General features: G+C 45.2%; 1 long non-coding RNA gene across 1 annotated transcript; it reads left to right on the forward strand.

Moving 5' to 3' along the window:
• Positions 1 to 8,412: 8,412 nt before the first annotated feature.
• On the forward strand, positions 8,413 to 10,218 carry LOC146204856 (uncharacterized). The gene is made up of 3 exons (XR_014704064.1): positions 8,413 to 8,962; positions 9,046 to 9,185; positions 10,012 to 10,218. It is a non-coding gene; the product is annotated as an uncharacterized LOC146204856 (long non-coding RNA).
• Positions 10,219 to 11,882: the final 1,664 nt, after the last annotated feature.

Genomic DNA, 11,882 nt, shown 5'->3' on the forward strand with positions numbered 1-11,882 from the left:
AAACGGGAAGCCGAAGACGGCGTGCAGAAGCCGACGTGGCGGTGACAGCGATCGAGTCGTGTGCCGATTCATGAGCCCTTGTTGCCGCACCCGGTTTAAGAGACGGACGCTGACGAAAGCCATAAAACTGCGGGAAGTAGCCCTCTTGAAATGACTGTGCACTCGAAAATGTGGGCATTTCGAAGCAGAAGGCGAAAAGGAGCCAGCCACAACGCGGAGAAAACGACTGCTTCGCGGATTCAGGCCGCGCGCGCGTACAACCGGCAAGCGGTTCGCAAGCATGGCGGAAGCAGCAGACGACCCGCAAAGGTGACGTCACGTGCAATGTGCGCAACGAGCCAAACCCTGAAAACTATATATGCTTCTGGCTCAAGGTAAATTATATATGAAACTGAAACAATCTCTCGTTAATTTCCATCGCGTATCTTAGTGGTCGAAGAAAGTGATTCATGCAATACATTTTTACATATGGAGAAAGTGCGCCATTGAAACTTAGATATTAATTCTCGTAGGTCAGATAGGCAGCAGCGCAAATTCCCATCCGAGTATACAAAAAACAGTGACAGGGGTGGCCTTTATGTATATATTGCGCAGACTGCGCTAGCAAATTTATTTACTGAATATGTTAAGCCTTGGAGAACTGCATATGGCAATAGCATACCTGCGACGTGTTAGCTTACGCGCCTGCACTTGACTGCCAGCAAAAATGGCGCAAGACTAGTAGAACTGCGTAAAGTACGTGGAAGTCGGTCCAAGCAGTGCATCTTTTGCATCTTTATAGAAATATTTGTGAATCATTGCAAATAAAGGCATTTTATGTATCTAGAATGCAACGATCGAGATTTCACGTCGATCGATGTGCGGTGCAGCGAGCTTATTCAAATGCTAGCTACGTCCCACATGAAACGTTTTGGGCTTCACAAGAAGACAGAAACTGGTTGCCTTTAACCCAAATAACTTAGAGAATTAACACTCCTGCCTGACGATCGTTGAGCTGCTACGAGCCAGCGCGTAGAAGACAACGGCAGCGCCCTCTGTCAGCGAGAACAATCTTAGCACGCCGTCTTGCCGTTCCTCGACCCACTTGTACCTACTCCGCGTGACCCCAAATTTCAAGAAAGTACGATCGCAGCGGCGTCAAAACAAAAAGCAGGGCAGTACTCATGGAGTTTTTTTCTTCCTCCATGGCAGTGCTTAATGCGCATTCAAAAACAAATATTTTGTTATTTTATGTGTCAGGCGAGCAGCACAACACAAGTAGAGTCCCTAGAAGTATTTGCTAGTCTGCCGTCCGAGCGGACCAGACCTTCTTTATTGGAATGCTCCGTCGCTTCTGCGCATGCGCCAGCTGAAAGAAGTGAGGAGGAATAACGAATAACTTCCCAGATGTGACGTAAAACTTGTTTTATGTTTTGTTTGTAAAATGTCTGCCGCTTCTCGTCGCTGTTTCTAGCGGTAGGCCGGTCGCTAGTGTCGCCGGCTCCGTGATCGCTCGCAAGCCGGACCTGGCTGTGGCGATGGTGGCGGACGGGTTTCTTCGCATCGTAGTTTGAATATCATAGCCGAGTGGCCATGTGTGGCCGTGTTCCTTTCCACTTGTTATAATACTCCTTGAGCTTCGGCCTCGCGTACTGCTGTTCGTCAAGCGGCATGCTGTGATATTCCCATGCGTTCTCTTAGTTACAGATAGCACCGTCTCCGACCTGTGGACTCTGCGACGCTAGTTCTGCAATGCGTGTCAGCCCGCCCTTATCGATGGAACATGCCTGCACTATGGTGCAAGTAACTGGTGTGGTCAGCATTCCATGTACTTACTTGCATTTCCCGAAATTTATACGAGTCACTGCCTTTGGATTATCCGGAAGTACGTATACAGTTCGGACTGAGGTATACACAGTATACATACATCGCAAGCAGCGCAACACATGGGATGCGAAAAACTCGTCTCCGATCGAGTACTTGAATGGAATCTCGCTGTCATTTTTATCGTTGTCCTCGACTTCGACACCACTATTTAGTAGCAGTGGTAAACTTTAATCACCTCGAAACACCAGTATAAAAAGGCCGGTTGGAGCCTGTAATTTGTACGAAATTGCCTCGACTCTATCCGATTTGAAGAGGTCAGTTAGTGTATCCGCAGGGCAATTGTTTTGCCATTTTCGTTGCCTTTATCGGATGTACAAACAGGAATTCGGTGTCCAATTGATGCAGGCAGCTTGGCACAGCTAATCTATTATGAAGCTCCGGTGCGATAGCCAGCCCGGGACTAACCGGGAAATAGAACCTCAATCGGGAAGGCCAGCAATTCATCACAGCTCTCAAGCGACTCACTGCCCGCCTACTGGACTAGTAATGCAACCGTGGAACCCAGGTATATTTTGCAAGTAAACTTCTGTACTTAGGAGTGCCGGGAGGTAGACCGCCCGCGCAAAGAAAAAAATGCTCTCCACATCTCCCGACGCAGTCCTGCCTCTAGTTTTGCTCCTAAAGTTGAAGGCTCGAAGCGCAAGCTGTGAAAGTCCTGGTATTTTTGCACAGTATTTATCTTCCAGCTGCTCTAGCTCTAGACAGTTCTTGTATCGAATTCCTGTATTTTTTATTTTTTTTTGTCTCAAAACCATGCTCAAAACATCCCACGACGTACTATTCGATCGATGTTATTTCTACCTGCCCTGTTGTGCTTATCATTGTAGACAAGCATGTAGACTAGTGTCAAAACAATAAATAAACAGTGCTGCGTTCGTGATTCCATCTTTGTCCAGTCATTGCCCTTGCGACTAGTTGCGACATGCACCAAAAACAAAGTTTGCCAAAATTTCCTCTGCCTTAGGAAAAAACAGGCCAGCTGTGAAAACTGTAAAGATATGGACTGATATCCCTTCATATTGTTTCACACAATCATGCTAATGATGTGTTGTATCTTCAAAGACCTGCTTGCCAGCGCAAGACGGAACATTGCGGACTGCATATTGGTTGTGTAGTGTCAAAATAAACACATGCATCTCGATTTCAGGACATTCAATACCCTCGGGTGGTTACAAAATACTCCAATTGTCATGATAGCCAACTGCAGCTATGGGATAAAAAAGGTATAGGGACATAAATCATTGCAAGAGTAACAAAACTGCGTAAATTTGCACTGTTCAAAATATTAAACACTACCCAGTGAAAGTAGTTTTGCTAGAACCATTGCTGTGACTGACATGGCAAACAGTGCTTGTTGCCTTTACTGATGTGTTGAGCACAAGGCCTGCATGGAGATTTTAATCCTGTCAGTTAGGCGGAGTTATGACCTGTTTTTGTTGTGTTATCATACATGCAGGCCAAGGTAATGCCATATGGTCCTTGGTTCCAACACTGCAATTCTGAAAAAGTGACTGCCAACACAGGTCCGATGTACACCGTCCCACTGCTGACCGTGTATATTCCTAAGTGATGTCCAAGTCTTGGGCAGACACTAATCGACGCAGCTCACAAAGCAACATTCCTGCCAAGGTGGTTGCCTACCATAAAACCCACATGCCATAGCTGCCATTCATGGCAGCCCAGAAGTAATGAAGTGCTGACGAAACACATTTGAGATGTTCAGTGACTTCACACAAGAGGGAGTTGTTAATATGGTTAATTAGTCATCCAGTGAAATTTACACTGTATTTATTTTGTTAAACAAAGCTCCTTTTGTGAAGTGAAACAAGCTCCTAGTAGCCACAGGCAAAAAGTAGGCAAATGGCTATACATATTGAAATACTTATTGTGAATTGTGTTTTATTGTCGGATTCCTTTAAAGGGACACTAAGGAGCATGGAAAGCAGGTTTCCTTTATTGCTAAGATACAGTGTTCTAATCTTAAAGAGACCACACGAGTCGCTTTGGGACGTTAAATGATATTCGTGATGACGTTGCCCGCCTTGTCCCTTATCGCATACATCTGGTTTTTGCCTATGCCCAATTTCTTCTTTACCGCTTTAAGGCTTCCCCCGTTCTTTACAGCATGTTCAATTTTCTCCATGTTATACTTCCTTATATCAGCCACCTTGCGCTTATTGATTAGCTTTGATATCTCAGCCAAATTGATCTGATCTGTTCGATTGGAAGCTTTCATACTCTGGTGTTTCTTAATCAAATCTTTCGTCTCTTTAAACAGCATACCGGTATCCTCATACCGGTATTTGTCATATTGATCGTATTTATATGCTGTGAGCAAGAACGTTCTGATACATTCTAGCAATGCGAGGAGGAGAAAGCTGTCTTATTGAAAGGTCAGGACACTGATTGTGGGAAGGTGCTGCTGAGAGGTTTGTGATGAGCAGAGCCTGTTTAATTCATCAGCAAGCCTCACTGCACCATAATTACGATATGACATGAACGGCCAACACTGTTAAGTTGCGCTGACATATTCATGTGTTTTATGCATGCACAATGTCCGTCATTTTTGGTTGCTGAGTGGGCTTACACATATTTTTGATGTGATACCCAAATGTGAGCTCTTTTTTTTTTTTCCTTCTTTCGTGCAGATGTCCGTGCTTAGGCTACACATGACCACCTCTCTTGCATATGCTCTCGTCGACGGCTGGCAGAGATGCCCGTTTAGGTAACTTTTGGGTTGTCGAACATCGGACCTTCACATTTGGATGAATCCACCGTCAACTGGTTAAAGGAGAATGATTCTCTCCTTGCTCCTCCAGGAGAGAAACCTAGCACATCTAATCTGACCCCTACACGCCCTTTTTTTTGTTGACCAAAGGTGTGGCCGTATATATGAAATAAATAATTGAAGCAACAAATAAATCTGCAATCTGCAAAATATGCTTGCACATTTAATGCCATTACATTTAAAATAGCGAACACATTTCGTGACATCCTGTGAAATGCAATGCATGTCTGCTAATTATTGCGATTGCTGTATATGCTGTACCAGTGTACCTGAGCAGCTGTTTTCCCTCTTTGTGGTGAATTTGTCAGTCTTCTGTTGGAGCAAAGATTGTGTTACCTCAGTATATTTTCTTACATGCATCAGTGCATACTTTGCTTGAATGCTTCAGTGCACCCTTTTAAAGGGACACTGAGTACAACTCCATTGAGTCATTGGTCTCAGTAAATATTTGATTATTTCTCTCATTATGGCTGTGTTGTCTGGCAGCAATCGTGGCATATAGTATTTATTGGTGAGAAAATTTAAATTGGAAGCCTTCCCATGAGTCGATTCATGATGACCTTGCTGAAAAGGACGTGTCACTGCCACATTAGAGTGGATCATGACACACTATATCTTGCAGTAATCTGAACCAAAACTTCTGTGTGGAAGCATGCATTTTACTTGCAAAATTGGCCGGCAGTGGCAGCATCTTTGTTCTGTTTTTTGGTCTTTCCATCCTTTTAAAACCTCTGCTTTCATTTTAAGTGGTCTCTTTAATGGTTTGTGGGGTTTAATGTCCCAAAGCGACTCGTGTGGTCTCTTTAAGATTAGAACACTGTATCTTAGCGATACAGGAAAACTGCTTTCCATCCTCCTTAGTGTCCCTTCAAAGGAATCCGACAATAAAACACAATTCACAATAAGTATTTCAATATGTATAGCCATTTGCCTACTTTTTGCCTGTGGCTACTAGGAGCTTGTTTCACTTCACAAAAGGAGCTTTGTTTGACAAAATAAATACAGTGTAAATTTCACTGGATGACTAATTAACCATATTAACAACTCCCTCTTGTGTAAACTCACTGAACATCTGAAATGAGTTTCGTCAGCACATTACTTCTGGGCTGCCATGAATGGCAGCTATGGCATGTGGGTTTTATGGTAGGCAACCACCTTGGCAGGAATGTTGCTTTGTGAGCTGCGTCGATTAGCGTCTGCCCAAGACTTGGACATCACTTAGGAACATACACGGTCAGCAGTGGGACGGTGTACATCGGGCCTGTGTTGGCAGTCACTTTTTCAGAATTGCAGTGTTGGAACCAAGGAGCATATAGCATTACCTTGGCCTGCATGTATGATAACACAACAAAAACAGGACATAACTCTGCCTACCTGAAAGAATTAAAATCTCCATGCAGGCCTTGTGCTCAACACATCACTAAAGGCAACAAGCACTGTTTGCCATGTCAGTCACAGCAATGGTTCTAGCAAAACTACTTTCGCTGTGTAGTGTTTAATATTTTTAACAGTGCAAATTTATGCAGTTTTGTTACTCTTGCAATGATTTATGTCCCTATAACTTTTTTATCCCATAGCTGCAGTTGGCTATCATGACAACTGGAGTATTTTGTAACCACCCGAGGGTATTGAATGTCCTGAAATCGAGATGCATGTGTGTATTTTGACACTACACACCCAATATGCAGTCCGCAATGTTCCGTCTTGCGCTGACAAGCAGGTCTTTGAAAATACAACACATCACTAGCATGATTGTGTGAAACAATATGAAGGGATATCAGTCCATATCTTTGCAGTTTTCACAGCTGGCCTGTTTTTTCCTAAGGCAGAGGAAATAATTACTTGGCAAACATTGTTTTTGGTGCATGCTGCAACTAGTCGCAAAGGCAATGACTGGACAAAGATGGAATCACGAACGCAGCACTGTTTATTTATTGTTTTGACACTAGTCTACATGCTTGTCTACAATGATAAGCACAACAGGGCAGGTAGAAATAACATCGATCGAATAGGACGTCGTGGGATGTTTTCTGAGACAAAAAAAAAATAAAAAAAATACAGGAATTCGATACAAGAACTGTCTAGAGCTAGAGCAGCTGGAAGATAATTACTGTGCAAAAATACCAGGACTTTCACAGCTTGCGCTTCGAGCCTTCAACTTTACGAGCAAAACTAGAGGCAGGACTGCGTCGGGTGATGTGGAGAGCATTGTTTCTTTGCGCGGGCGGACTACCTCCCGGCACTCCTAAGTACAGAAGTTTACTTGAAAATATACCTGGGTTCCACGGTTGCATGACTAGCCCAGTAGGCGGGCAGTGAGTCGCTTGAGAGCTGTGATGAATAGCTGGCCTTCCCGGTTGAGGTTCTATTTCCCGGTTAGTCCCGGGCTGGCTATCGCACCGGAGCTTCATAATATATTAGCTGTGCCAAGCTGCCTGCATCAATTGGACACCGAATTCCTGTTTGTACATCCGATAAAGGCAACGAAAATGGCAAAACAATTGCCCTGTGGATACACTAACCGACCTCTTGAAATCCAGGATAGAGAGGCAATTTCGTACAAATCCACCGGCCTTTTTATACTGGTATTTCGAGGTGGTTTAACAAAACTTGAACAAAACTTTCGAGGTGATTAAAGTTTACCACTGCTGCTGAATAGTGGTGTCGAAGTCGAGGACAACGATAAAAATGACAGCGAGATTCCATTCAAGTACTCGATCGGAGACGAGTTTTTCGCATCCCATGTGTTGCGCTGCTTGCGCTGTACACCTCAGTCCGAATTGTATAAGTACTTCAGGATGATCCAAAGGCAGTGACTCGTATAAATTTCGGGAAATGCAAGTAAGTACATGGAATGCTGACCACACCAGTTACTTGCAACATACTGCAGGCTCCCGGCCTCGGCGGCAGCTCTTCGATGGAGGCGAAAAGCAAGGCGCCCGTGTGCTGTGCGATGTCAGTGCACGTTAAAGAACCCCAGGTGGTCGAAATTTCCGGAGTCCTCCACTACGGCGTCTCTCATAGCCTGAGTTGCTTTGGGACGTTAAACCCCACCAACCAACCAACCATACTGCAGGCATGTTCCATCGACAAGGGCGGGCTGACACGCATTGCAGAACTAGCCACGGCCGGTCTCGAGGGAGAGCGCGTGAGGGAGAGACCGGCCGTGAACTAGCGTCGCAGAGTCCACAGGTCGGAGACGGTGCTATTCGTGCTATCTGTAACTAAGAGAACGCATGGGAATATCACAGCATGCCGCTTGACGAACAGCAGTACGCGAGGCCGAAGCTCAAGGAGTATTATAACAAGTGGAAAGGAACACGGCCACTCGGCTACGATATTCAAACGTTCAAACTACGATGCCAAGAAACCCGTCCGCCACCATCGCCACAGCCAAGTCCGGCTTGCGAGCGATCACGGAGCCGGCGACACTAGCGACCGGCCTATCGCTAGAAACAGCGACGAGAAGCGAAGCGGCAGACATTTTACAAACAAAACATAAAACAAGTTTAACGCCACATCCGGCAAGTTATTCCTCCTCACTTCTTTCAGCTGGCGCATGCGCAGAAGCGACGGAGCATTCCAATAAAGAAGGTCTGGGGGGGAATTCTGTAACGCTCTCAATATGGTGGCTAGAAACCATACTCTCAATACAAAACCAGTCTCAAACCGCTCAACTTGCCCTGCTCCTATTGGTCGGCGGCCATATTGAAATTTTGCGTCATCACTGATCTCACCGGTGACTGTGGGTACGTCATCAACAAGACTAAAGTGGTGACGTTGCCCATGAGCTGAATATTGACTGAAATTGTGAGCGAAACGAGGTAACCCCAAAACCAGTCAACTGAGTAGAGCGAAAATGGCGGCTGTGTTCCTTGCGTTGCTATAGCGTTGCGCTGGCTGTGTGACAGTTGTGTCGGTGCGATCCACGGCGTAGAAGGGAGGACGAAGACGCGTTTGACGTACCGGTCTAGTTGTTCCGACTGTGTTCAACTCGGAAACCAGCAGAAAGTGGAGTGACTGTGCGGCGATTGCCGACGAACATCGATGAACGGGGGCTCACGCAGCTCACGGACGAGTGCGCAGCCACTGCGGCTGCATGCGCACCGCGTTTTTTTGCTATCGGGGGCTACCAGCTTGCGTCGGGAACGTAACATCGTTTGCATCGCATAGGCATCGACCAGCAGGTGCATACGCTGATAGCGGAAGCCATCGGGCGGAACGCTGATTGTCGTCAAGGCGCCGTGGTGCGATATGGAAAGAAGTCGCTAGGCAAGGGGTTCTACGTTGTGAACATCACAGTAGCGAGTAAATTTTGGTTTTGACTGTGTGTGCTTGGTTACGAGTTCGAAACATCATTGTAAACTTGTATTGTTCCTATTTTATTACAGATCTGCGACGCGAACATACGCACTTTTCACCCTCGTTGCCCCGTGGGACCAAGGACTCCAAACAACGCGTTCTTCTAGCGGTACTCCTGCACGCCGAAAGGTGAACGAAGGCCTGCTAAACGCCTGCGACTTTTTCTTGGGTAAGCTGTAAAAAACCCGCGTCGGTTATCGAACGATATTGATTATATGCATTAATATGTGCAATCGACCCCTTGCTGTAAGTTGGCTTCTCTGCAAGTCTTGTTTTCTAACCGAAAGGACTCGTTCCCCCTCGCAATGTTAAAAAACGAACAGAGGAAAGATCTCTTTTCTTTCCAGCTGTTGTCTTCGAGATTACCCAGCGACACCTGACGAAAGTTCAATACCTGTATATACCTCAAAATACAGGACGAAGGGACTAGGGATTGTAGTGCCTTGCCTCCATTCGTTACGCTCCCTCCCTACGACACGTTCGCTACTCGAAAGTGTGAGTACGCTGCAAAAAGCGCCTGCTTCTTTTCGTTTCAGCAAGAACTAGAAGAGTGTTGTGTGATAACGAGACCTTTTGGTTGGATTACGAGCCTTACAGAGAAGCTGACTTGTATTTCGGCGAGTGATCGATTGTCTGAATTCGCTGAAGCTGCATGCATAAGATGGACTATAGTTATGCATATGAATGCTTGTTAATGTACAAATTTAGTGTTATGGCACCAGCAACCAAATATTCAATGTTTGAAATCTCTTTACTGCCTAAGAAACCGTAGCGCTTGTGTTGTGCAGGTAATCTTAACACATTTTTGTTTATATCACTGTCAAGCTACAAGGCTATCCTTACAATGATGCTTGCTTGGACAGCCCTGTGATATGTTGCCAACATTCCTGTGAATGTTTACCACCTTTCTATGGGCTAGTTGGTATGGATCTTTGATTGTATACTAGAACATGCAAAAGGCGGACTTAAGTGGATGTCATTGTTTGGTTATGCAGGAGACAGTGACTACCCACTGGAGTCATGGCTGCTTACACCAATGCCAAGTCATCCCAGACCCAACTTGCTGTCCCTTCTCTGCTATCACCTTGCAGCCTGGCACAGTTGGCTGCGGTCACTAGCTGTGTGGTAAACATGCTTAAACCGAAAAGCGTAGCGTTACAGCAAGGTAATAAATAACCATGACACTTATTGGAATCAGAAAATGGCACCAAGATGTTTTACTGCCACATATATCCCAGTAGAAGCACTTATTTCTTGGCCGCTGTATTTCACTCGAGTGTTTTTATTGAGAAAGAGACATCGTATATACCAACACACTTAGGTACCTTGATGTACAATGACCATACAACATTGACATGTATATTGCAGAATAATTATTGGGCTCAAAGAAGCCGCTCCCTTTCAACATATTGAAGCTACCTATAGAAATAGGTACTGTATGCATGGTGCAGTGTGCAAAACGCTTACATATCAGAAGTAAAAATGCCAGCTGGATGGTATACTACTAGAGATCTTGCTCGCAGTGCTAAATGCTGTAACAGCTGTTAGGAGAATGGTGTACAAATACTAGGCTGCAGTGCCCACAATGATTGCTGAATGATTACAAAATTCTAGTGAAAATAAAATAAGCATCACACATACATTGTTAAGGCAATGTGTGAGCAGATGTTATGTACACTAATAAAACGTGTAAAACTGCAAGGGGACTGCTGAGCAGCTTTAAGACAGTAGAGGCAGCTAAGACATGAGCGTTCAAAAATATTTTTCACCATAAACATGATAGAACGAGGGAAATAAGATGGCTACTCAATACAAAACAGCACTAAACAAGGGTTGAGGAGGAACCTTGGTTTGCTAGCCAAAATGCCTCGGCGGCAGCTTTTCGATGGAGGCGAAAAGCAAGACGCCCGTGTGCTGTGCGATGTCAGTGCACGTTAAAGAACCCCAGGTGGTCGAAATTTCCGGAGTCCTCACTACGGCGTCTCTCATAGCCTGAGTTGCTTTGGGACGTTAAACCCCACAAACCAACCAACCAACCAAAATCGAAATGTGGGCTCGGCTTTCAAACTGAGGCTCCCCTCAACCCGTGTTCAGCGCTCTTTCATACACCATAACCATGTGATAAGCACCTCTTTACTTAATTGTCACCTACTTTTGACCTTGGAATTTATTTTCCAAGTTGTTTTCACCAAATAATCAGAAAAAGCATCTTTTGTGCAAACTGGCTTTTCAATTGAAATGGTTTGTACATAATGCACACAACATGGAAAGGTAATAGAATGAGGAATGTGTGTAAAATGAACATCTTTTTGAAACACTGCACACACTCCATGATGACACTTCAAAACTAGCACACATTCTTCGCCTTCGAGGTAATCTGCACACCTCACTGGTGGGCCTCTTGTTTATAAGACTAGGGAAATTTAGCAGATTCACCAGCTCGCCTCCGGCATCGCGCACCAAGCTTGCGTGATGTGTTTGTCTTTCCCGTCGAAAAGGGGGGGGGGGGGGGGGGGGGGGGATACCGTTCAACAATGTGCCACTAACAAACACAACCTGCTGCGCGAAATACAACATACTGCACATCCCTGTCCAGACCTGGCTGAACAAGCTCGTCCTCTCCTCGGTCACTATATCAAATTTCTGAATAAAGTATTTTATTTCTCTGAACACACCAAAGGAAGCATTAACATCACAGTTTGTGTACCTTATAGAGACTAAACAATCAACATCAAAACATCAACGGAATATCGGGAACGGAGCCCGATGTGGCCGAAGTCAACTGGCTGCGAAGCACAGGAGTGACTGTCACCGTGGCTTGCATGAGGAGTCCGTAGTGGAGGGTCGTGTGTCGGATCTCGTTTCC

The sequence above is a fragment of the Amblyomma maculatum genome, chromosome 1 (assembly GCF_055883805.1).
Source record: "Amblyomma maculatum isolate TAMU_Amacu chromosome 1, ASM5588380v1, whole genome shotgun sequence".
NCBI classification, from domain to species: domain Eukaryota; kingdom Metazoa; phylum Arthropoda; class Arachnida; order Ixodida; family Ixodidae; genus Amblyomma; species Amblyomma maculatum.